General features: G+C 40.0%; 1 protein-coding gene and 1 long non-coding RNA gene across 20 annotated transcripts in view; one reads left to right on the forward strand and one right to left on the reverse strand.

The window, feature by feature from the left end:
• RBFOX1 (RNA binding protein, fox-1 homolog 1) overlaps nucleotides 1–26,671 on the forward strand; it is a 1,165,955-nt gene that overhangs the window by 550,249 nt on the left and 589,035 nt on the right. The window lies entirely within an intron of this gene.
• On the reverse strand, nucleotides 20,941–25,827 carry LOC108494421. Its single transcript, XR_001873840.1, has 3 exons — nucleotides 25,762–25,827; nucleotides 22,170–22,289; nucleotides 20,941–21,051 (listed from the first exon to the last, which is right to left on the reverse strand). It is a non-coding gene; the product is annotated as an uncharacterized LOC108494421 (long non-coding RNA).

Raw genomic sequence — 26,671 nt, forward strand, 5'->3', positions numbered from 1 at the left:
CACCAGAGGGGAGAAGAGTTCAGGCTTATTCTTTAAAAAGGTGCGTCATAAACATGTTTTCTCTAAATTTCAAATGCTGTGGGGTTGCCTCTGGGTGAGGTACCAGACAAATTAGTGAAAAGAAGTAAATATGTAAGTGCCAAACTCTCTTCTGGTGAAACTTCCTTCTAAATTTATCTTGTCAGTCGTGGAGGTCTGTACCTTTAGGAATACGTCTTTTCCTTTTCATTTTCTTTTTAAGGTACCAAGTGGAGATGTTAAGGAATGTAGCAGAGTTGTCTTCAGTGACTTTGCACACTTACTGCTTTTGCTTTACCTGGATTTCAGTTTGGACAGTGTGAGAACGTGTTTGCTTTGGGGGATTGGAAGTCAGTGTAAGCATTTCTGCCTTGTGTTTGTCTCCGTCGTGCCCCTTGTGCGTTTAATTTCTTTTCATTTCACCACGTTGAATTGCAGAGGCCGTGATTTCCCTCCATTGTCTTTGAAAATAAAGCACAGTGTGACTTCCTCCACCAGGTTGCAATCAGGGCCTATTTTATCTTTTGTCCTGTAGTTAATTACAGATTTCATGCACAGCAATAAGGCTTCTGCAAAGTGGAATTTCACTGATGGTCAGGAATATTTCAAAAAATGCTGTCGTATCACAGGGGCTTATTAGTTGCCTTTCACAAACGTGGAGACACACAAACTTTTTCTAAAGTATTAAAATGGAGAACCTGCTTGAGTCAGCAGGAACATCCAGATTCAGCAAAACTGGGTTATGAATTCAAGCAATTAAACATGACAAAAAGCCCAGTTTTACTGCCTTGACTTAACATCCTTCCTGTATTTTTTTTTTTGAGATATAAAAACTTCAAAATGTTCTTTTTTGTCAGGTGTTCCCAAAAACAAGGTATACCTCCAAACCCCACAAACTCTTGAAAATTCTCTTGCTTTACATTTGCACCTTGAGGGTTTTTTTTAAGTATTTTTATTCTCAGGAGAAGCAAACACTATTATTTTATTCAGTTTAGGCTACCTGGAGTTTGGCAGCTGTGCATTATGTACCTGCATTTTGGTAGAGATAATTAAAAACAGACTGGTTGAATATTTAGCAATGAATAAAATAATCTCTTTTGATCAATATTAAATATATATTGAAGGGTTTGCTAATGATTATTAAAAATCCAAGCTATTTTTTTTCCCTTTTGTTTTTATGGATTTGATGATCAGAAGTTTTAAGCAGATTTCCTGAGTAGTAATTAATTATTGCAAATTTAGCTGGGTAGAAAAGGGGAGGGAAGTAACCAGATGAAAGTCAAGACTAATGGACCAACCTGAACTGGAAGAGAGTTTTAGCAAAGATTATCCATTCCCCCCTCGTGTCTTGGAGCCTGATGTAAAATTCTAATCCCCACCCTTTGCAAATGGAATTTATTCCCTCTGTTTGTGCTGTGGTGCTCTCTGGTGCTTATGGGCTTTTTAACTTCAAAAAGTTTTCTTTGTTAAAGTTGGACTTTCTGATTACATGAATAATAGTAATGGTAGTCCACTAATAGTAATCCAAGAAGGAGATTTGGCCGTTTTTCCAGGTAAATAAATTGTAGCTTATGTGAGAACTTGTTTCTGACTACTAATTAACCCGAATCTAGTGGCTGCTTTACCTGTAAAAAAGTGAAGTGAGAGGCACATGTGGCACATCAGTGCTGCTGATCTGGGGACTGATTTCTTACTGCTGAGAACTTGCACTGTTACCTGATGCTCTTAAGGAAAGTCATTTCATGACTAATGTCATTTAAGCTGAGACTCAGGATCCTTGAAGAACTGCTGCCCCAGTGGAGCAAGTCTTCTAAGAACATGACATTTAGATCAGGCCCTGATGGAGCATCTTGGCTCTCTCCTTCTGCACTGCTTTGTGTGACTTTTATGTTTTCACCTTGGCATCAAGAGAGCACCTGTTTAAGGTGACTCTGCCTTTCTGCCAGCACGTGTCCTTGGGGAGCAATCCTGGGATGGCAAGTCCCCTCTGGCCTCTGACTTTTCCTGGCCCAGCCTTTCCATGTGTGTTGTCAGTGAAGAGGAAGAGGTTCATTTGGCAGGATATATCTGCTCTCACCTGTGTTTGCAGGGAAAGTTTGATATTGGGCTGTGACACACAGGAATCTGAAACCATATTTACTTTGTTGGAATATTTACAAGACTATAATGAAAATGAATATCATCTAACATTTTCATTTGAAGACTTTTCTTTAATTTTATTTTATTTATTGATAAGGTCTGTATGATGAACAGTGAGAAGATGTCCTGGTTTTCCTCCTTGCCAGTGGAGGCAGCACCACATGAGGCTGTGATCCTGCACTAATCTTGACAGTTACCAGGAAAAGCAGGACAGTGCTGCCTGTGCCAGAGAGCAAAACCATCTCAGAACCAGAGCTCATTTCAGGTGGCATTTCATTGCAGTCATGAGCCTTTCCCAGTGTCAGCAGAGTCAGAATCCAGTCGTGGCAGACTGAACTTTCTACCAACAGAGAAGCCAAGAGAGTCAACCTAATCCCATTTTAACTTTCATATTTGAAATCATGAGCCTTTTTCTGCATCCTACTTCTTTTTTTGAGCCACGGCAGGCAGTAGTATTCACCAAAGGAAGATATTAAGAATGGCATTGGGTATTTTAATATTTATTTTTTTACTTCCAATTATGTTTTCAAGATCTCACCATCTCTCCGGAAAGTACTTAAAATTATCACAGCAGGTAAATCAAATTGAGCACAGTCATGTAACAGTTTGGCAGAACTTCTCTTTGCTCAGTTTTAATCTCGAGAACAGAGCATTTTATCTTTGATAGCTGTGGTTCACTGATCACACCCCTTCTTAATTCAGTGACTTCAGGATGGTCTTTAGAGCTGGAAAACTGGGGTCAGAGAAGAGCTCAGTTGTGAGATATGTTACAGTCTGTGAATTATCAATGAAATGGGACTTTACAAAGAGTGTGCAGGGGGATGCTGAGCATCTTTGGGAGAGGCAGTAACTACAGGGGACTGAGCTCCTCCACAGTCCTTGGATAGCCTGTAGGAGGAGAAACTGCATCCATCAAGTCTTGCTGTAACTAAGGGAAGCAAACTTGTAAAAGAACTAAGTGCAAACCAACAGCAGCGACGCTGGGCAGCTGGTACAGGCTCCCACACTCCTCCTGCAGCAGCCTGGAACTACTGAACAATGAAAAACTGGGTAAAGCTGAAGCCTCTTTGTGTGTTGGTGTTTTTTCTAACTAATGGAAGCATCAGGTTTGTGTGTTAGTGTTTCTTGCAGTGAATGACTGTGTTTCAGACCTGGGGCAAGGCATTCTGAAGAGGGGAGGCAGTGTGGTGGTTCTGCTCTCGTTCACCTTTGCCTACACAGAGCTGAGCAAGCACAAAACACAATTCCATTCTGGTGCTGAAATGAGGTGTTTGGTGATCACAGGAGAACAGTGGTGCAGAGGAGCACTCCTCATGTCACTGAGCCCTGCTCTGCTCCCCCAAAGGAGCATCTTTACGAGTGTCATCAATGACAGATATCCTGTTAATCTTTGAAAAGAATTCCCTGGACTACCTTTTCCAATACTTAGAAGTCTTTACCCTCTTAGAAAATATTTGTTTGCTGGACAAATGAAAATCTGCCATGCTGCAGATGACCTTAGTGTTTCATGTTCTCAGGGGGCCTGAATTTAAAAAGGTTCCCCTGCTCCCTGCACCAGTTTTCTATGACTGAGATTCCTCAGGTTTCTGTCCCGCACATTTTAATTTCTGTATTTTGGTTCAACCCTTTCTAGTTATTGGGATTGGGAATCTTTATTTTTAATCTAAGAAATGCTTTTTGAACATTTTTGCATTTAAATGAAAACATTGAATTCAAATAGTTTAACTAATGATCAGAAGCCAAATGTTGGCCATGATTTGTAATATAACCAGGATTGTATAATGATTATTGTAAGACATAGACATTCGAGGCTGGCTTGAGATCTCTAAGCTGCCTATTGGACTTCTTTGAGACAGAGGTTATGAGGTTTATTATTTTGCCAAAGTCAACTAGAAAGTTTTATTCAGAACCTATGATGTTCCTAAATTTGCACAAGTGTGTGTGTGTAGATATGTGTGTGTGAGCATCTGTGTCATAAAAAGATAAAAGTTAAACACTTTTGCTGATACACTCAAGACTTGATTAGCTCTGCCTGCTCTTGGTTGCCATCATTTCTCTGAATGAGTTCCTCTGAATTATGATTACACACATTTATCCTGTCAGTACAACCTCACAGAACAAGTGTGAGGAGAGAAGAAATGCAAGGCAGGGATTTAGAAGACGAGTCTTTTGACAGAAGAGGTGATGCATCATACTCTGCTTGATCAGTTTAGCACCTCCCCACTTGGAGGGGGGATATCCAAGAAGATCTGAAGGACTGTTCTTGGATAACCTCCCTCCAGCCTGTCTCATCCCACCATCCTGTGTTATCAGCTGGGTGGATCTGCTGAGCAGTGAGTTATTTCAGTTCCCAGAAAAGGGTAAAGCACAACAGGGATAAAGTGGAAAATGCTTCTGCACTTTTGAAATATATTTGTATCTGTGGAAAAGGATGCAAATCTTTTCCAGCCATTTGTAGTAAACCCTGTTTTGGTAATTAACAGCTAAATGACTAATATTATACAATAACAATGTGTGAGTCACTGGCTGGTGCACAGCTTGACTCTGGCTATGGAGTAGAATAAGAAAAGTGGAGGATGCAAATTTAATCATGCACTTGAATGCATGACTCAGGTAGATTATCTTGTGCCTTCCTAGATGGGAGGTGGGTTGGGCTGTTCTCATTCTCTGCAAGTTTTAGCACTACAGAGGAGCCAAGGGCATTGTGCCCGTTAAGATAACAGAAGACAAAGATGGATGAGCAAGCTGAGGTTCTTATGGGGAATTATCTTTAAAAATGGCATGCAGGATGTGTACATTTATTCCCCCAAATCTTTACGTCTGTGAAGCACAAACACGTTAAAAATCTAACTGGATCCAAGCAGTTTTTTTCAGGCAGTTATTTCCTTGGAGGTAGGTTAATTTTAACAAATTAACAAATTATATCCACGTTTTAAGAAAACTGGAAACGTGGAGGAAAAGAAGAAAGAGACAGCACTGCCACTTTGCCGTGTTTCATTTTGACAATGTAGAAGAAATTGTCCTTTTTTTACCTCACTGAGGAATTTCTTTTGGACTTTCCTGCGTGCTGTAGAACTGCAAAAGTGCTTGGGTCTAACTTGAGTTAGTAACAGATGTTTCATTTGATTTTTTCAATGCTGCAGACAGTAAACTGCATTTCTGCTTAAAGAAACAGATTCTAACATGTCACTGGATGTAAGAGCTTTGATGTGTTCTTCTCCATGTCTGCAGTGAGTAGGATGTGAAGCTGTGGGCTTCAGTTACACAAAGGAAGGTTCAGATTAGGCATTAGAAAGGCTTCCTGATAGTAAGAATACTAAATATTTAATTAGATGAGTTTGGAAGATTATGAGATTTCTATCACTGGAGGCTTTTAGGAAAGGTTTGGAAAGCAAATGCCAGACAAATGCAGCTGTGTGTCTTTGTATGTGAAGATGTTCTATAGAATTCATTTCTAACTGACAGCACTTGTTCTCATTTCTGCATTTTCCTTTTCCTAAAGTAGCAAATCTTTCTCAAAACCAAACTTAACTCCCATTCAGCAGGGGGATTTCACTTATGTGTTTACCAAGTGTTTTTAACCCAAGTTCAGAATGTGCCCTTGCTGTTGTTCCACATCTCTGAGGTGGGGCACTGAGTCAATATTGTTCCCTAAAAACAGAGTTTGGAAAATACTGGAGTTTTGCAGTTTCTGATAAAATCTGGGATCTTCCTTTGGGCCAGTTTTGTTTTTTGGGGAGCAGTGCAATAAGGGGTGTGCCCTTCTTCAGTCCCTGCTCCCCTCCCAGGGGTCTCATTTCTAACACTGTCATTGCTGCTGAACCTTGTGTGGAGTTCTCCACTCAGCTCTGAGAAAATTCTTATTCTGAATTATTCTGAATTTATGGAAGTTCTGAATAATCCTTTCAATAAGGGACAAGACAGGTATGATAGAATTGAAGCATTTAAACAATTGGCTCTGTATAGCCTCTTATAACACCTATATTACATACCACAGCTTCCCTTATTCCCTTAATGTTGCCTTTAGGATTTAAAATACAGACCTATAATCTAAACTAAGTTATTTTGAATATATTTTTGCTTTATTAAGAGAAAGTAATTTTTTCTTGTGAGAGCTCTGCAGACTTCCCATCTTCTATTAATAACATAACATTAAGGTTTATGAATAAAAAGCTGATTACACAGAATATATTAGAACAGTTGAGACTTTTTTTTTTTACTATTTGAGAAGTGTAAGAGAACCTTGAGGCTGGAGAGGCTCTGCTGTGCTATTTTCTATGCATTGTTCTACAGGTTCTATAGAGGAACCAGCAGAAGAAGCTCCAAATAAGGAAGCAATAGAAATTAAAAGGATATGTTCCTAACGTAATCAGTGCACATGTTCTTGTCTCGGGAATTTTAGTTTGCCCACTGAAACTGAGGTTGCTTGATTTAGTGTAAACATGAGAATAATCACATTGGACACCCTCTTTTCTCATTTTCTAATTTATTTATTTATTTTAAATATGGTTTCTAGAGCCAACAACTAGTTTGGCATAGGACAAAAGATTGTGTTAGACAGAACTGGAATCAAATCTTGAAGATAAAACTCCACCAGTTGCTGAACTTAGAGAAGGAACAAAGTCCTGGTGTCCTCCCAACTCCTTTTTGTTGCAACACAAACCCCTATTGTGTGTAACCATAATTTTTCTAACTAGTTTTTAAATTCTGCGTAGACAAATAGCAAAATGTAGTATTCTGTTTAGAAATTATTTTGAATGAAACAACACTTCTATTAATTAAGTTTAAAGAAAACTCCACTTTTTTTTTTTCGAGCAGCAAGTTGGAAACTGATAAGGAAGCACTAAATAGCATCCTGTAATATCTGTATTAAAGAAATAGCTGCCAAGATGCTCATTACTTACAGGCATTGCAAACTTCAACAGGTTTCTGAAGAATTTAGTATTTTCATATGCTTCAGTGTGAAGCCATCTGTGCAGTGACAGAGCAAAGTGTTGACAACGAGAACAAACGTATGTTTGTGGAAGTGCTCCATGAAATGTTAACAAGAGAGACACAAGATGCACAGCAGTATCTTGTAACGAGTGGGCCAGGGATTTGAAAAAAACATGGCCATCATCTTCAATATTTACAATTACCATTTCTTTTCTAATTTCTTTTTGTGTAGAAGTGTTAAAAAATACAAGTCTGTCGATACAGATGGTGAGGGAGACAGAAATACCAAGGAAAATACTGTTTGCATCCACCTTTTGTAGTTTTTCATGTTTCTGCTCTCATTTCTTACGGTTTTAAGCCTATATCTGGATCCATCAGTGTATATGTTAGACCTTAGGTAGCGTTTCATACATCTGCTGGGCTTTTTGGTGTAAATTAAACAGCCTCAAACACCCACAGGAGCTGAACTTTCCTAGTACCTTCTCCCCATCCCCCATTTGGGATGGATTTTTATTCATGGCTGCACAGAGGAATGAATCATGTTTTTGAAGTCAGAAGGTGACATAGTGTGACTTTTAACCTGCCATACCCCAAATGTGGGACACAGTGTGGGCTGGTGAGAGATACAAAGAGATTGTAGGGGGAAAAGCGGTACCCAGACATCAAAAAGAAAGCAAGTGTTCAAGAAAAGTTACTTTGAATCTTTTGTCAGTGGTATTGCAACAAGAAAAATCTCGTTCTAAAGAATCCATACAGTTGGATTTTTAGTTACAAGGTACAAAGGATATATTTGACGGCGATCCTGTTATCTTCAGGTCTCCATTCTCTCTCCAGGTTTGGGTGACCGGGAGCAAGGATTGAATTAGATTGTGCCTTAGCAGCACTATGATTTTTCTAGGAAGTGTATTTTTATGTTTTGAAATGATAGCTCCAGAAGAAAGATGTGTGCTGAAGGGTTAGGAGGCAGGTTATGGCAGAATTCCCTCCCCTATTCAGGTATGAGATCCTGTTCTCGGAGCAGGACACAGCTTGGTGGGCCAGTTCCTCAGTTTGAACTGGCAGTGATGTGGGAAAGGGGGGACTGATTACCTTTTGATGCCAGTTTTAGATTTTACTGTAATGAGTAAATCTATTTTCCTAATGAGATTTATAACCATAGCATGAAGTAATATCCATCAGCCTTCAAAAATTTGAGTCAGTGGGATGCAGAGGTGGGAATACACAGTTATACTGGTGACATTCCTGCAAGATAACCAACAATAGGAATATTTGAATGTTGACACTGCTGTCATTGTGCATTAACTGGTAACATCCATACCCTTTAATTTGTAGTCAGGCAGTCTGATAGTTCTGGATGGATTGCAGTGTGGCGTCTTTCAGCTGTGTTAAGTTGCCCCGTGATGGTCTTAAAGGAGCAAAATGTCTGAGCTTTTATTTGAGTCCCGATAAATATGCAAATTCCAAATGTTTACTCAGCAACACTGACATCGTGTGGCTGAGAGGAAAATCCCAGCTCTGCTTCACTACCGGGAAATGAATTAGTTAAAAAAAAACCCTTCAATTTTAACAAACCAGTCAAAAATAAACAGTTTTAGTGTTACCCTCCACATGAAGAGAGAGAACCAGGTAGAGAGAAATACAGATTTGAGGTTATTTCCTATTGGTTTAGCTCTGGCAGAGCAGGGCACTGGGAACCAGGTACCTCAGGTGAAGAAGGTCTATGGAGCTGTCCCAGAATCATGTCTGCTCTTACTCCTCTTTATCTTGATGTTTAATGGTGAAGAGATGAGTTTGATCCTCAAGGCAACAGGTTTGTCGTCAGGGAATAAAGATTTAGTTCCACTTTGAACAGACCTTAAGTTTCCCTGAGTGTGTTTCCTTTGGCAACACATTGTCTTTGACAATGAGTCTTCCAGTTATTGCATTTAAAAAAGATCCTGACAGGTAGAGTTTGTGGGAGGAGAGACATCCTTCTGGTTTTTTATTAATTTTCATTGCAAATTCCTGTGTCCTTTCTTCTGAGAGCAGAGTTTTCTAGTTCTCTGTTCCAGCTGTGGGTATTTTTCTTTTTACTCGCCTTTTTATTTCCTTTAAAAAATAAGCAACCTTAGTGTTATTTCTCTGGGTTTCATATGAGAATTATGAGGTCTTTTAACTGGTTCAATCTTCTGTCTTTGACCATCGATGTTCTCTTCTACAATTTTCATACAGGCTGAGTAGACTTTGCGTGGCTGAAACAGGCAAATTATTGCAAATTACAGGAGAAGTTCCTGGTAGGGTATCACATGCCAGTTACTGTTGTACTCAGCCAAGGGGTCCTGACTTGTTGTAAATAAGGTTTACAAAGTATTTCTGATGTGCTGAGACTTTCTCTTATTGCAAACAGCAGAGGAAAATGGCAGGATTTTTTGTGCTGACATAGTTTCTGTGTCAAAATACAGACTCTTTTCCATTGTATTTCTTCCAGAATATGAATGTTAATAATGCATTTACAGCCATTTTAATTGCCCACATATTCATATGCTACCTACATGGTAAAAATTTCTAAAGCTATTTTTTTATTATTAATTTTCTTGCTCAATAGACTATCCCCCCTTATTTGACTTTTATTTTGATGAAAAAATGGTAAATGGTGATATGATTGTATTCTAATGCTGAAAATTATTGTCTAATGAATTCTACCATGCTTTTAATTAAGATTGACATTAGCAAAATGAACTGAGGGATTTGTTACATTTACTGATAATGATTCTGTGGAAGTTACAGAACTACAAGGAGAATGTTGAATAGAATATTTCATCTGTTAGAACATAAAACAATCAATAAAATATGAGAAACATGCACAGTCTTAACAGATTATATCAATAATCTGAGTGGCATTTGTTTCTCTGTGTTGTCACAGTGTCCTTGGAGCAAGGGTTGACCCAAAGCAGCTCAGCTGGGAGCTGGACCAGCAGCCAAATTGGTGATTAATTTGGGCTTCCTCCTGCCCACATCTATGTGCACTCTCTCTTCCTAAACTCCTACAAAGTCCTGCCTCTTGTCTTCCAGACAGGGATGTTTGTTGTTGTACTTACTGCTGTTTGTTCTCTCTGTGTGTGACTGAGCATCTTCTTAATTTGATTTTCTGTTCGTAGCATGTCCCAAATGTCAAAAACCTATCGCACTGTTAGGGGAGAGAGATTAAATTTTCCTCCTAGAAAAGACTGGGTTCATGGCAGGCAGCTTGTCCTCTACTACAGATTCTATGTTGGTAATTAAAATTGCCTCTAGGCTCCCAACTATTGCACGGGAGATCCTGCTGGGGAGTGGTTTCCCCTATTAATGGTTTTAGGGGCTGGTTTGTGGCACTTTGCACAGTTGATGTTTCTCATTTGTTTGAGGATGTCTCTGAGGGAAGATCAGGGAGAGGATGGACTGGCTTAAGTGGAATTCCCAGGCTTAGGTATGAGATGAAGTAGCAGCAGTTTGGGCACGGACAGAAAGAAAAATTGAGGTGCCTTCAGCTGCTCTGCTGGACAAAGGAGAGAGGGAAGGCAAGAACAAATAACTGCAGGTGTCTGGTGGTGACAGAGAGGTTGGGGGGATGTGTGTGTTCAGAACTGCATCCTGACACATCTGCACAAACACAGGTACCTGTATTCCCTTAAGTACCTGACTGTCCCTTTTGTCCTTATTCCACATTGTCAGTAAGGTCAGGAATCACCACTGAGAGATGGGTTGAGCATAAGCACCTTAAAAATTGTGAGGAGCTTAAGAGGATGGGCCTCTATCCTAAACTGAGATTTCTTGTCCTTCTGTCCTCTCTTTCTTTGGAGTCTTGCTGATGGCACTGAATTTCAGAGAGTAGAAGAGAAATAATTTGAAAATTTCCCCCCTCCCTAAAGGACTAAATGCCAAGTGCAGAGCTGCTGATTAAAAACATATCTCTGAGGAGCCCAACAGGAGCTAATCCTTAGGATATATTTAACTATCTAATCCCTTCCACTGGAAAGTGCATCAAGAGGTAAAAGTTTCTTCTCTTTGCCATAGGTTACCTAGTTCTTCACAGAGTTCTCCTTTCTCTTACTTCAAGTTATCCCTTTTTTCTGTCTTGACAATTGACAAACAGTTATGCTTCATTAAGAACACCACGGTGGTACTTTAAAGGTGCTTATTGCCAAGAATAAAAAAAACAACAAACCTTCAAAGTTTATTTACTGTGGGGCCACTCGTTAAATAGTTTCTCTCCTTACTTTGCACCTCAGTGGCAGAGCATGAGATCTCCTGGCTGGAAGTGATAATAGAGGTATTATTTTCTCCCCTTAAGCAAAATGATGTGTTCCTAAAGTAATTGGCTGCAGTGCAAATTATAACTGCTCCTTTTGTCGTGACAGGACTGTAATCATCTGGTGTCACTGGTCACCTTCTGACAGTTTATTGCTTCTCAGTGCTATCAAGTGGAAGTAAAAGGAGAAAAAGAGAAGCATTTTTATTCTTTAGCTGGTGGCAAGGTTTTTGGCATTTGCATATTGTGTTCTCCGTTGCACACTGAAAATAAGTTGGTGATTATTGGAGTTATTTTTATATCATAGAATAATTTGCTGTTGAGTGAAAACAGAAAAGCTACTTGGAACATTAAAAAGCATTTCTCGTAGTCTGACTTTTCTAATATGCAGCTTCTGGGAGATGTTTTAAAGTGTCACTTCACGTCTACATTATGTACCTACATAATTAATGTAGATAAAGAAGAAAATAGAAAGTTCTTGTAAGTGAGATAGTTAAGCAGTTAAATGTTGATTGAGTTACAGTCTGAGACCTTGAGGAGGAGAGGGAAGAGTATTGTGTGATACAGGTAAAGAACTATTTTGGTGCAGTTGTTTGTATTTTTCATCAGCATCTCCCACGTGGGCCGTGGTTCCAGCACACACTCCTGTAATCTCCTGCAGTGGCAATGATTCAGCTTAAAAATCAATAGGGCACGAGGTGTTTCAAGTTCTCATTATTGTAATGTGTCAACATCACTTCGGTGACCCCAGAGCCCTATGTTGGCTGATTTGTTCTCTGATTTATTGTGCAATCTTGTAGGGCAAACTATAATTTCACTGGCAACCAGAAACTCTGCTTTTATGGTTTGTGTCCCAGCCTCCAGTCATTAGGATGTTCAGAGATAATCAATACCTGTGCTTGCTGCTGAAGGTTGAATGAAGTTGTCAAGCAGCTAAATTACAAAGAACACAAACAAAAGAACATTGTTATGGCTGAGCAGACCAGGAAATGTTTTTATCTAAATTTTCATTCCCTATTAACACACAGATGTTTTTATTGCTTAGAACTCTCATAATTTATATTTCCTTATATGCCTACCAGGTTGAGATCTTGAATTTTCTGGTTGTGATGACTTACTGTATCACTTTGTCTTTATGTTGTCTGTGTTCATTCATGATCCTGTTATCTTCTCTATATCTGCCCAAATTTAATAACATCATGAACAGGAAAAAATTATTTTAATTTCTCAAATTTAGTAAACTTATTGTGGCTTTAATGTCCAACAGACAAAGCAGCATTGTTAATTTTGCAGTTCTCCTCTTCCACTCTTGTTAATTTTTGATGTTTGTTTACATGGCTCAAAGTGCTGCAAGTGAAAAAAATGGAGACAATATCAGTTTATCCTGGGCAATATCATATCTAGTAATTTATTTAGAACCTCTCAAATAGAACTGTGGGAGCTTTGCACAACCAAAAAATCTTTGGTCTTTCACTGCATTTGACATGAACACTTCACATGTCCAGCTGTCAATCAGAGCTTAAAGCAGCCATCTGGAAGCCAAATACCTAAAATTTCACCAAGTGATACCCATTTAACTTCAGTTCTTCGTTTTTCATTAGTCAGAGGTTGCTTTTTTTACACATAGAAACACTTGCACTTCTGCATCTGGCTTTGAACTTAACAACTGAGAGCTCTCAGCTTACCCAGTGAGAAAACATCTGGCAACACATAAATGCATGTGAGCCTTAGATGGAATAAATATGAAGATGGGCAGTTTTTAAAAGTTTTATGAAACAATAAAGTCCATTATTAATCACCAAATCTAATACAAATATTCAGAATTAGAAACAAAATGGAAAAAAACCCTAATGTCTCAAATTTTCTAATTTTCATAGTAACCTTTTTAGTTAGATTCAGTCAGATTAGTTAGATGTTTATTATGTTATTGGGGGGATTACAAAGTTAAGAATGAGAATTATCTTTTTGGTTTCTGTCCTCTGTTTTCTCACCCAAGCCATCTGTTCTAGTTATGGTCTCTGAAACTCATTTTTCCTTCAGCTGTGTCCACGTCCACACCCAATTTGAGGGCACACTGCAAAAATGCTTAACAGTTTTTAACATCTCACATGCAAAGTCATTAATGTGCAGGTATTTCTATTATCCAGTAGGTTATTATTCAGTCTGTCTAAGGAAAGGTTGATGTCATTAGTGAACACAGTGCAGGCACAAATTTGTTCATGATTTCTCAGATACTGAAAGATAGGCATCCTTGGCTACCATAGAAAATGGTGCACAGGCTTCAGATGCTTCCTAAAAATGGGTCTCAATCACAGTTCACTGTGGAAAAAAGGGTTTTTTAATAGGAAAGTGCCTCATAATCATTTACTAAGCTGATCTATTTAAAAATCTTTACATAAAATTAAAATAATTGTCATGGGGTCGGTAGAGCTTTAAAAAGTTAACATCTCCAGCCTTATATATCTCAAAAAAGATATATAAGGGTCTTTTCTGCACGAGAATTTGACCTATATAACAGAATAATCTGGCATAATGCAGAGCAGGGAGGCGAGGGAGAAGGTGGGCTGCAGCAAACCTTTCAAGTGTTGCACAGGCCATGAAAATCTGTGGAGCTGCTGGAAGGTAGATAACCTGTGCAAATTAATTTGTCTCCTGTACATGCCATGATGTATAATTCATTTTACAGTGTAGGTGTCCCACATTCTGGAGGCCGGGGCTGATTTCAAGTGTGTCTCCTGTGTCCCTTGAAATGCTTATTTAAAAACAAAATGCCATAACCACGTGGAAAACTTGTAAGAAAGTTCTGTTCACTGCCGTTATTTGTTGTTCCTCATTCTCAGCAGAGTTTTTAATGTTTAAAGAGGGGTTTTTTTTAATGCTTTAAAGAGTTTTTAATGTTTGTACTTCGGGCACTTATTTCCCTTTTGCTGAATGCACTTTTTCACCATCACCCAGAGATTTCTAGAGTGCACAAAATATCAGTTGGGTCTTTAATCCCCCTCTGGATGCTTTTGGAAAGCAGAGACACATGTTGAATTGCTGCAGAGGTTTCCCTCCTCCCTTTCCCACCTGTCAGTGGAACAGCAGGGAACACAGGCCAGGTTTAACTGGTCCTGCAGGAATTCTGGCTGAAGCCACGTCAGGATGAGCCTTTTTGGCTTTGGTTTTGGTGGTCTCTGCCAGCTGTCCCCAGGCTGGTTGAGGAGCAGAGCTCTTCAACTAATAGTGGAGTTTGCCCAATTAATAGGACCTGATTAAGGGGCCAAATTGGGGGTGGCAGCCCCAGGTCATAGCTGGGAATGGCAATTCCTGCAGAGAGAGGATCATCTGCCATGGCTGTGTCACCCCTGCTGTGTCCAGGACTGGGCTTTGGGATGGATGGACAAGGCACTGTTTTGGAAGGGTTTTTTTTAATTTTCTTTTGGTTTCTTTTTTTTCTGTTTTGTTTTGGGGGTTTTTTTGTGGTTTTTTTTGTGTGTGTGTGTTTTGTGGTTTGTTTGTTTGTTTGTTTTTTGTTTGTTTGGGTCTGATTTATCTATTTCTGAATTACAAACACCATGTAGCAAATATAAATGATTTTTCACCAGTACTTGCTCAGTCATCTTGCCTGTATGTACGCTGCTGTTATACTTGCTATCCTGTTAACTATTTTTGGTACAAGAAGCCTGCTTAGTTCATGTTCCACCACAAAGCAGACTTCATCCTAATTTGATTTGTATGTTCAGATAAAAGCTACAGCAGGGTCCAGCAAAATTCTGGACAGTTTAATTAATCTAACATATTTCTTTTGATTTGGAAATTTCACTGGGTTGTTTGGGTTTTTTTAAGCTTTGAGACTCACTGTAATTCCAACTGGATATATTGTTTTCCCTGTGCATTTTTGAATTCCTGCTGGTCCTGCCGCTCTGGGAAGCCGCAGGAATACCTGTATCCTTCTTAGTCACCTTTTGGGGGGGTTGTGAAGCTCAGTGTTTTCAAAGCACTTCCAGAAGTGCCTTCTTAAAACGTTTTTATGTGTGTGTGAAATACTGCTGCTCCTGCTGGAGCTTGGACAAACCATAAACCTCTGTGGCTGGAGAAAATTACCGAGTGCTGCATCAGCTGTTCGAGTGCTGCTTTACCAAATCAAAGACCCCGGCGCTCAAACACGGGGGAAAAAGAGACCTCCCGCCGTGAGAGGCAGCTTGTGACAATGACATTCCACTCAAGGTCACACAGAACGGCAGGGAAAAAAGCCAAATTGGGCGTTTTTAGCAGTGCAAAGATGTTGAGAAATAACATTAAGGGTGTGAAGATGCTGGAAAGGAAAACAGTAAAATCCAGGCAGCAGAAGAGTCGTGTAAGGAATGTTGTGGGCACGGATACATGGAGGCACTTTACATTTTGTGTGTCACTGAAACACTTTCCTTAAGTGATTGTGCTTTTGTGGGTGGCTTTGTGACATCTCACCTTTGTGATTGCAGCTCTTATCTAAAGAGATTTTGGGTTTAATATAAATGGCTGTGAAGTGAATGGGAAGGTCATTCCCAGTGACAGCACTCATTGGATGATGGGAGGTGTTTGGTTTTTGTCTTGGGGCAAGGAACATCTGGGATTTTTGACAGACAAAGATTACCTGTATGAGAGTTCTTAAATAAGACTCACCAACCTTTACACCCCAATACCTTATCAATTATGCTCAACCTGTATTTATTTTTGAATAATACAATTAATACAATTTCAAATTGTAAAAAGTATCTCCCTTGCCTGTTACTGAGGGAATGTTTGCATCTGGAAAAAAACAAATAGACTGAGATAATTTTGTCATTGAATACCAAAGCCTGAAGAAAATATTGAAGGTTTTAACATTTAATACCATAATTCTTATTATATTATATTATTATATCATATTACTATGTGATATTAGGAGTAAATATAATTGATCAATTTTCAGCACAAAGTAATGTTGATCAAGGGATATGCATGATAAAATCGCTACTTTTTATTGTATAAAATATTGATGAATTAGTAATTAAACTAGGACATAAGGCAAGTGCCAGTAAGGAAACACACACCATTTTGAGCTCCTGCAACTGGGCAGACTAGAATGATGCCTGATCCTGATGTGCCTGTCAGTCAGCAGAGACCTGTTTAATTTTGAGTTTGATTTCATGATGATTTCGGTTCCCCATTGAAAAAATGACTACTTCTGTTTGTTATCATGGCAGCCCACAAACCCCCTCCCCAGCAGAGGAGGGCAGGAACCCTTCTCTCCAAATAACTGGTCCTGATGAGATCTAGTCTGGGACTTCTTCCAGGTTTTGTTCCTTTGCCTGCAAGTGTCTGACCTGGTGCTCTCCTGAGCTCCTGTCTTTCTGAGGGTTCATTTGAGGGAGTTTTAAGTCAAACCATGGTGTCTTCTAGGGAGACAGATGGAGATGCCCAGATCACACCACAGGTCCACACAGCACTAGCAGGAGCTCTGCAGGAAGGTGCTTAGGAGGGTAGTTCTTATTGAGAAGATTGATGCTTGGGTACTGGTTGTTTTTTTCTGCCCACTCTGGAACTCTTAAACTCTCCTAGTTGAGAAGCAGCTAAAGTAAATTAATGAGGAGAAATGTAGGTGGATTCTGTTGCTCTCTTCTTTGTGATATTATCATAAGTGCTGAAATTATCATAAATGATGAAATGATCATAAATGCTGAAATAGTGGTTTGTGGACAGTAATTTTGCTCACTACAAGTGGAATCTGGAAGCATTACAAAGTTTAGCAGTGGGGAGTGTGTTTCAGGGTGGGAACTGAAAGTTTCATTTTTGATGGGTTTCCTTGAAACCAGATTGCCACTGACATCCAGCAAAGCTTTTCCTAGAAAAGGGAACGGCAGAGTGCTGCAGTCAGGGCTCACACTCAATTTGGGCACTCGGCAAACTGGCAGGGGAGGAAGGGCAGGTCTCCTGGAGATGTGTTGCTCTCCAGGCAGGGGCAGTGCTGAGCATGAATGGGGCTTCTCTTGACCATCCCACATCCTCAGGAAGTACTATCTAAACCTGAGGTTCACCTCTGTAATGCTACAGTTGTTTAGTCCTGATATGCTCTGGCTGCTTTACCCTCTTTGCTGGCTGGGTCCCCACAGCAGATGCAGAGCTGTCTCTGAGATGAGAAATATTTTAATTTCTCCTTCTTACATCCTAATTCCTGTTAGTTACTCTTAAACTTCTTTTAGTCACATCCTGTGCCTTCCCTTTGACTGAGCTCTAAATTAACTTGTCCTGCTCCTGCACGTCTTAATTCTCTCTCATGCACTTAACATCAGAGGAAACAGCTCCTTCTTTCTCTTCCACTCAATGTTCCCGTCACCTCCTGGAGTTAATAGAATTAAATTCTAATACTAACATTCAATTTGCAATTTTGGAGATTTGAGACATCACCTGCTCTGCATGAAGGAATAGCTTTTGTGGTGAGGTTTGAACGTGGCATATTCTCAACAGAATTCCCAGGGTTCGAAATCTATTGCGCTTTTGAGAGGTGTTTTACACCTGCAGGAGTGCTTTCAGTGTCAGTTATACATCAAGATACAAAAACTGGGCAACAGAATTTTAGAAGAAAGCCTGACTTGAGACACAGACACAAATACAATAAATGACACAGTTACACAGGAGCTGTGTCACTGTTGAACAGCCACACCAGCCACTTGCAGGACGTTTCTCAGCAGAGCTGAGGGGTGAGTTGGAAACAAGGGGCTGACACCAGAGGATTCAGGGGCACAATGTGGGGCAAACAAGAGCCAATGCAGCACCAGGGGAATGACTCAATATTTTATATCCTCTCCTCTCCAGCACCAGGTGTGTGAGCTGTCTCTTCTCTCAAAATTTCCAGGCAATTATGTTTCAGAAGCAATTGAACATAATGTTCAGATGCTTAAATATTTGACATGGCCCTTCCCATTCTGCCTCAGCAGGTACTTATTGTTCTTTTGGCACTGTTCTGATGAACATTTGATGACTTTAAAATACCCTGGTAAGCAGAAATCCTGGATGTAAAATATTATTGTTGAAGTATTCTCTGGTTTGATGCACAGAAACATATGGGTGGGCACAGGAGTGGACTGAAGAGATACAAACGACAGGGTGACACTTGGCCAGAACTCATGTCACAGAAAAGAGAAAGGCAAAAGCTGATATATTTTCATTATAATATTTCTTATTCCCATGTAAAAATCACTGTTGGGAAAGCAGTTTATATCAGGAGATACGTCCATTAACATCTCTGCTATTAGATATACAAACCACACAAATCTTTCTAAGACCTGCAAAGCTTCCCATCCCAGTTCCTATATGACAGATAAACTGAGCAGGTTAAAAGCAGGAATAAATAATTAGCAACATTTACTACAAGGCTACAGTATTTGGTTGACCACTAGAAATGCAACTGAGATGTCTTAGATTATTTTGCCACTTCAAGGCTTGATTATTAGCACTGAGTATCTTTCCAAAGTTGTATCTTTAATTTCTGAAGGAAGCTCAGGGCTGGATTTACATGTTACTGGGTAAGACATCACTATCTGAGAGAGAAGGGTTCTAGCACTGGACTGAAATTTCTGAGTTCTTTGCCCACATGCTCTCCACCATTATGACTGATTATATTAATACATAATCTCTTTTCCCAGGTAATTTCTAACCTAGGTGCTCCAGTCTTTGAGGGCTGAACAAGCACTGACTCTACAAGATACTATTTCCACCTATTCCAAGTCCTTACCAAGAAGTCTAGAAAAGTCCTTTGCAACATATAGCAACTTGCATTTATTTCAGAGACAACTAAAAGGAAAACTAGGAAAAATCTTTCTGAAGAAAGAAAGAGAGAGAAGTGGTTTTGGTGTTGTTTTTGTGGTTTTTTTTCTCTAAACAGGAGTTTCACATTTCATGAAGGTGAATTATGCAGGACAGAGATCTGTAATGAACTTTATCCCTTTATCTACTTTTGATCTAGCAGGTCTTTAGTAAAGTAAATGTTATTTAATCTACATTCATATTATCTCTTTTCCCCCACCCTTTTGTTAAAAAAAAAAAAAAAGACCTATTTTCTCAGTGTTAGAAATGTGAAATGTTATTGTGCTCCTCTGTTCTACCCTGTTGCTTTCAATTCCTGTTTAATAAGACACAGGACATCTCTCATAAATTCTGTGCCATCAGTGTAATGTTGCTGTGATGATACGTTGCATGTTAAGTTGGGATTGGTGTGAAAGGACAGTGTGGGCTCAGGAGAGATTTTTATTTTGATCTGGTTTTGCCACAAGTGTTCTGCATCTCTTGCTGTTAAAATCTCTGGAGAGCTCTTGATGTGATGGTTTGAACATGGGGTGTTCTGCCCTCTGGCCATGGGCCTTGTGCGGCTGCTGACCTCTGCTCTTCCCTCTTCCACCTGGAATTAGATCTCAGTGCCCTCCCTGAAGTTAAAGAACTAATTATTTTTCCGGCGTCCCTCTGTCTCCTCTGACTTGCCCCTCTGGGAGGCATGAGGAGGACAAAAGCTGCACTTCTGGAGGCGACCATACCTGTGACCAGTTATTGTGACCCTTTTCATGGGCTGGTGCACAAAGGGTGAGACTTGAACCCATGAACCCACTTACAGCTGATGGAGGGGATGGTGGCCTGGGAGCTGATTTCAAACCTCTGACATTTTGAGTTGCTTTCACTTCACTTCCCTGCAGGTATTTATTGGCACACTGTCATTCTGGTGGCTGCCTACCTAGAAGCAGTAGAGTTACTCTCTTACTGCTTTTCTTTCCATGGAATAATGAGGATCTCAACTCAGTAATGACCCTGGGCATGAAATGTAATCTAGACACCTCAAACCTAATTTTGTTGCAAGACCAACTTTTACAGATTTTTACTTTTTAAATATATATAAATACATATCCTATATCTTATATAGGATCCTGTATTGTATAATATATTTATCACCCCCAAAACCTATCTCACAATTGTATTGTTCATCTCTAATATAACTCTTGCTGTCTCTTCTTGCCCATCTTGTTATTTCTGTGCTTTTCATCCCTTTTCTTGGTAGTCTTTATACTCCTTCCACACAAGCAAATTCCATCTCTTTTTCTTCCTTTCTTATATGCCAGTTCTTTCTTCAAGGTGCTTTTTTTTGCAGTGTGGTGCAGAATAATCAAACCAGCAAACTTTGTACTTTTTGAAGCAGGGGTGTTTGAACATTTGAAAACCCACAAAAGAAAGGCAGATCAGTAGTTCTGGCATTCTTCAAAATTGCTCTTTCATTTGAAAGGAATAGAGAAGCTCTGGGTGGGCAAACTGAAAGTTGTGGTGTCTATTTAATGAGGCTGTGGAGGAAGGCGAGGAGTGTACCAGTAATGATTCGATGTGGTGAATGCAGATGTGGCCACTTAAAGGAAAAAAAATGTGCTTTAAGCATAGTCTTTTATTTGATAATCAGGCTACAATCCACGTGCATGGGGGGGGGGTTTCTCAGGAAGCCCAGAGGGCTGAGATCTGCTCTCGGGATGTGAAGTTCCAGCAGGCACCAACCTTTGGCTGGGTGAGCTGCACAGATGTGAACGTGTCAGCTGAAGTTTGGAATTCCAGCTTTAGTCCTACAGCCCCGGTGCTGCTCCCCGTGGTTGTGGTCAGGGTGTTGACTGCTGCTTTTCTGCCTCCGGGAGCAAGTGATGTTAACAGAGCTCACGGCATCCCTGCAAGGGTTTTCAGCGCATGGTCAGCTGAAATCCCTGCTTGGGATGTGGGCTACTTCGAGCATTAAAATGGGCTTTACTGGACGCTCACGAAAGGTTTTAAGTGAATATATTCATCAGTTCCACACTGCAGGTGTTGCTTAAGTCTTGCTCTTCCTCCAGACTCTTTAGTGTGTATAATGTGATTGTTTTTCCTGAGTGTTAGGAAAGCCATCCCACAGCCCTAGTGCTCCGAATGTAATGAGCTGCATTCTTTATCCTAATTGGTGAAGCCTGTGCATTCCCAACGGCAGATAATTGTTTTCCAGACGAGGCATTCCCACCTCGGAAAGCCACTTCTGCCCGGCCCTTCCTTCTCCAGGAATCGTTAGCAGCGGCAGTCCGGGGGATTTATAGCGCCAGGAGCACCTCCCAACCCAAACTTTATGGCTCTTAATAGCTCTCACTTTTCCTTGGGAAGTGTTTCTCTCCCCGGACACGTTTTTGCCCCAGGGCAATTAGTTATCAAAGTAGTCGTTAAGTATCGATAATGATCCATTTGTCAGGGGTTATTGTGCAGTGATGCCATATTCTCTATTAATTAGCTGAACCCTTGTTAGTTGTAGATAGTGCTAAAGGCCCTTTCTTGGAGGATCAAGCCGGCTTACCATAAACCAAACTGAGCAGCAGGTTTGCCAAAGCAGAGTAAATGAGGTGAGGAAACGAATGTTTCCAAAAATATCATTATAATAAATATTTCTCAAGATTTGACAGGTTTATAATTTTCAGACATACCTGTCTATAAGGGAAGGAAATTAATCCAGTGGCAGTTTTTGAAGAAAGCAGGGTCTTTACTGGTCCTTGCTGATACTCTTTCCTAGAATAACAGGAAAGAAGAAACATGCACACACAGACATATAACTGTATACACTGAAAACTGTGCCCGTATTTGGGACAAGAAGACCTCAGTGTACATGGGAAATCTCAGATTTTTCATCTTTTTTTTCTGGCCAGTTTACAGTGTATCACAGAATAGATGCAGGATCTCTTCGGAGAGATGTCAGTGCTTAAGAATTAAAATTGATATATCCATACAATTTTTTTTTAATTATAAAATTCAATTAGTTTCTGTTTCTCACCTGTTGCTTGGTTCCAAGTACCCAATACAAATTTCTGTCTTCTGAAGAAGTGATTCTGCAGGAACTCAGCACGTGGCACTCTCATCACATCCCATTGAAGTATGGTCGTGGAAACCGTGTCTAAACCACGGATTGGAAAAATGCAAAGTGAATAAACAAACTGGAAAATTGCTGCGCCCTGGTTAGGTGGGGAGGACAGGCATTCAGTGTGCTTACATGAAATTCTTTCTGGGCTCCATTCGGTTTTAATACTAATCTGTCATAAAATCCGAAGGGTTTTAGGCTGTTTCCAGCAGCATTTGCCATCAAGTAAAGGTTGAGTGGATATTTTATTATAGATGGAAAATTATTTTAGCATAACACTGCAGTTGAGCTGTTGCCACTTGATGAGTTTATGCAAGAACTCTTGCACACCATTTCAGAGTGGAATTCGTCCTTTCAGCAGCAAAATGCTGAAAGAGATACAGGGTTATTTGTTTGTGTTGTCAGACAGGAGGTGGGAAAAAGAGATCCCATTAACATTTTAACGAGATCAGCCCTCAGGTGCCCCCCACTGGTTTACTGGGATCTCGCCTATAATGCTCCTGTGGGGAGTCCAAAAAGGATGGCAAACCTCTGATTTTATGATCTCTCAGGTTACAGAAACTGTGCTGAGTCTTTATAATCCCTGGGAAGAGAGTGGGGGTGCACATGGCACCTCCCTACACCACAGTGATAAGGCAAACCCGAATTTCATCCTCGTCTCCAAGCTGTAACTTCAGTTCCATGGATTTTGCCATTTATCCCTGCATTAAATGCTGCTTCTAAAGTTTAAGGTCAGAAAGTGAGAGGAAAATTGGGGATGGTATTGAGCCAGGAGGAGTGTTGCTGGAGAGCAAACCTTAAGGCACGCCAACTTTAAGGTATAAAACATAAATTCTTTATAGCTGCCTGTCTTTGTCAGAATGTTTTCCATTGTAGAGCATTGTGTTTGTGACTTGTTAATGCCTGAGCTATTGATTTCCTGTCAGTGGGAACTGGATTCCCAGTGAGCCTTTTTGTCCTTGTCTTTGGCACTCTTTGGTAAAGTCACTCAAGATTGTTAGTTTGGTTTGGTTTTAAAAGCCTTAAAATAGTATTTTACATGTGACTTCCCCACTGGAAATGTAGCAAATTTCCCTTCTTTTTTTTTTGCACTCCATTACTAAGTTTTTCAAGTGGTAATTTTGAGAAAAGAGGATATGTAAACACAAGTTGAATTAATATACCAGCGTCCTGTAGAGATTAGTTTCCTCTTGTGCTTTTTTCCATGATGCTGGCTCATGAATTTATTTCAAGGCACAGATAATAAGAAGAAATGTAGTGCTCACCTGCTGCACAATTAAAAGTGATTGCCCTTCACGCCTCACCAGTACCAGTTTATGTTTAGAAATGGTCAGGAAAACACAGATTAAAAAAAAAAAAATGTATTGTAGGTGTTTGATTAGATTTGTTTTAAATAATTATTGTTTCGTTGCATTTAAAAATGCAGAAGGCATCACACCCTTTTACATGCACACATCACTGTGGTTTGGTCTTTTGGTACTCAGCAGTTACATGGGCCATACAATCTGGGCACAGAACAACCACGGCCAGTGCAAGATGTGGCCAAACAGCAGCCAAGCCCTTCCTTAGAAACCTTCCCACCCCTTTTGCCTCTGGTGCAGAACAGCTGATGGTAATCACTATAAACATTAATTATGAGCTGATTGGCAAGGGCCTCATCAAAGCAGAGATGAATTAGAACAGTGTTGCACCATCTAGATTTTTAAACCAACTGACAAAATTCTACCTTTGATTAATATGAGAAAAATGTAATAGGAAGAGTTCAGTGTCAAGGGCTCTGACTGTTCAATTCTACACACACAGTGAGTTTTAAAATGCAATAGCTGGGAGCTGTGCATACCAAAAAAAAACCAATCAGATAAACAAAAGTCTGCACTGAATTAATGTTTCAATAAAATGCCTAAGTAACATATGTCCCAACCTGGCTGGAGTCCTACAGCAGGAGAGAAAGACTTTAATTACATGATTGATGGGTGCTTCAGGAGAGAGCTGGGAATCCACAATGCCTGCAAGGTCATCAGCTTTGCCTGGGAAAGGGGAGAGGGAAGTACAGGGGGAGGGAGGTGGGAAGTGACCTCAGGTGGCAGGGAAGGGCCATCTGCCCCGAGGAGCCAGTCAGCAGCACAGCAGCTCTGCCCTAAGCGGGGTTATTACCTGGGAGGAACATTTGAGAGCTTCGTGCTTGGCTGTCTCACAAAAAATTATGCAAAATGTCCAGCTGCTTCGTGCAGAGCTCAGGAACTGTAAAACTTGGGGATTTTTTTTGCAACGACAGAAAATCACTTGTTCTGAAACAGCACAAACCTTACACTGTTGATTGGTGACTGTTGCTCCCAAGGCAGTTGGTAATAATTACAAATATCTACGATGTTAATTGGTTTTGTTGAAGGATTCTTGGCCAAGTAGGTACCAGTTTTTCTGTGTGTGTGTGTGTAACTGGGCATTTCTGTTTGGGTATTGCTGTCACAGGTTCTGAAGTTCTCATGTGAGCAAATCAGTGTGGCCAAATCCTGGTCATGCTCCCCTTAAGTGCCTGTGAACTCCACTCTTGTCTGTGATTCTCTATAGTTGAATTTAATTATCATTAACATCATCATCATATTGTTTTTAGCTGGGGTGCTGAAGCTTTTGCTCTCACATAGGCAGAGGGTGTTTCTCTGTAAACGTTTTAGTTGACTGCAAGTTTATTTTAAATATTCCTTTCTATTTCCAGGAAGATATTGATAGCAAAGCCTTTCTTTTTGTGCTTCTTAATTTTTAATATCTCAGCCTTTCTGTGGCCATTATCTACATAAGCCCTTTCTAGACACTGCTGCCCAATTCAGTTTTGTTCTCTGACAGCCTTGGGGACACCACTTGCTATGGAAAGAAGCAAATACTACGCTTTTCACAATATTTCTCCTCTGTATCTTGTGGCAGGTCATTGGATATTTGCTATTAAGGAAAAATTGAAATGTCTGAGGTGAATTTACAGAATCTAGGTTAAATAATGGTTACTTGTCCCAGTTTAAATTGTGTCCCAGATTTGAACATTGTGCTCTATAGTCAATTCATATAAATTAATGGTGAATCTGTTTCACAGCTGATTATTAGTTTCCCCTGAGATGATGCCCCTATTAAATTATTTTGAGCTTCCACAGTTTCAGGTATTTCTGATTTTGTTTTTAGTAATCTCTTTTTTTTTTTTCCAATGGCTATGGGCAAAAAAGGTAGAAATGTTACTTTGCTTAGGGCAGGTGTAGTTTTTCTGAATAATTTTGAGTTATTTGATATATTTTTTATGTTCGTGGCAGCTCACTAAGTAGGATTGGGAAATTGGAATGTTACTTTCTGGGTCACCATTTCAAAAATGCATAGATACAAAAGTAACATGTTTTCCACAATTATCATCAATGTTATTGTCAAATAAAGGCTGAGATAAAAATGGGTCGAGGCCCGGGCTGCCTTCTCCCCATTCTGTGGGATTTTCTGACTCAGGGATGGGAAGTGCTGTCAGGGCAGAGTGTACCTGTTCCACGAGACCCATTTGCAGGACTCTCAGCAGCTTGCATAAATAAATAAAAGCACCCCTGCCCTGGAAAACATGACATCAATTTCAGTCATTGTCTGTGTGTCAAGTGTAATGCATTTGGTGAGGACAGCCTGAACTAATATTTTTATTTTAATGAGACGGGTTGATAGAAATTTCCCAGAAAGCTGTTGAAGGTTAAGGTGATAAACGTACTCAGTGTCACCGTGGTGTTGAGTGTTTGTAACGTGCTACATCACAGTTGGATAAACTTAAAGCAATAACAGACTGAAGAGCTGGGGATGTGGTGAACGAGAGAGGTGAAAAGAAGCAGAGGGGTTGTATGAGGTTATAAGGTGTTTGTGTTCTGACCAAGCAGTGAATTAAACATCTGAAAGTTTCTCTGAACCTCAAATACTGCTGAGAGTGCAGGTGGCTCTAGAGGGTTCGAGCCACTCCCTCTGGGTGCCCTTTGGTTCCCCAAGTCGGTGAAATGACACCGCTCTTGTCACCCAGCCTTGGGTTCCAGTCACTGTTCATCCCCACTGCTCAGGTGATGGATGTTCCTCGTGTGCAGAGCACTCTGTAACCACGTGTTCAGTGAGCACAGAGGCTCCAACTCTGGAGTAGAGCTGTAGTTCAATGTATTTGATGGACCAGTGACAGTAATAGAAGAGTTACGTCACAATCAGTAGCCCGATGTCATAATGAAGTTAATTGCAGTTACATTTATGCATTTTGAGCAAGTCATATAGTCCATTAAAATAAGCTTAATTTGTAGAATTGGTGCACCAATCAATGCAGGGTTTTGGAAAGCACCAATATATTTGAAATGTACTGTAACTATAATCAAAAAAGTAGTTTGAGTTCAGTGAACAAAAAATGCCTTTTCCACTACCTTTGTGTTTAT

Source organism: Lepidothrix coronata, unplaced genomic scaffold, assembly GCF_001604755.1.
Source record: "Lepidothrix coronata isolate B3197 unplaced genomic scaffold, Lepidothrix_coronata-1.0 Scaffold24, whole genome shotgun sequence".
Classification (NCBI taxonomy): domain Eukaryota; kingdom Metazoa; phylum Chordata; class Aves; order Passeriformes; family Pipridae; genus Lepidothrix; species Lepidothrix coronata.